The following is a 702-nucleotide window of genomic DNA, read 5'->3' as shown; positions in this document are numbered from 1 at the left end:
GAATACTTCATAGAGATCTTGTAGGTGTTTGTCTCTGTCTGAGGGATTGGAGCAAATGCGGTTGTATTTTAGAGCTTGGCTGTAGACAATGGATCGTGTGGTGTGTCCTGGATTAAAGCTGGAGGCATGTAGGTAAGTATAGCGGTCAGTAGGTTTCCGGTATAGGGTGGTGTTTATGTGACCATCGCTTATTAGCACAGTAGTGTCAAGGAAATGGACCGCTTGTGTGGATTGGTCTAGGCTGAGGTTGCTGGTGGGATGGAAATTATTGAAATCATGGTGGAATTCCTCAAGGGCTTCTTTTCCGTGGGTCCAGATGATGAAGATGTCATCAATGTAGTGTAAGCAGAGTAAGGGCGTTAGGGGATGAGAGCTAAGGAAGCGTTATTCTAAGTCAACCATAACAATGTTGGCATACTGTGGGGCCATGCGGGTACCCATAGCAGTGCCGCTGACTTGAAGGTATAAATTGTCCCCAAATGTGAAATAGTTGTGGGTGAGGACAAAGACGCAAAGTTCAGCCACCAGGTTTGGCATGTAACTAGTTCACAAAACTGGGGGGGGGGTGTTGGGGAAATTCACGGGGGTGTATACCCCCCCTAGTGTAGGGAAATCACTGACCCATGGGAATGGCGCATGGGGGCTGCAGGTCAGGGGAACCCATGGGGATGGGAATGGCGCATGGGGGCTGCAGGCCAGGGG

This window comes from Terrapene carolina, unplaced genomic scaffold (genome assembly GCF_002925995.2).
Source record: "Terrapene carolina triunguis isolate 2854851 unplaced genomic scaffold, T_m_triunguis-2.0 Scaffold508, whole genome shotgun sequence".
NCBI classification, from domain to species: Eukaryota; Metazoa; Chordata; order Testudines; family Emydidae; genus Terrapene; species Terrapene triunguis.
The sequence above is the reverse complement of the archived record's forward strand: the minus strand, read 5'-3'. Positions refer to the sequence as shown.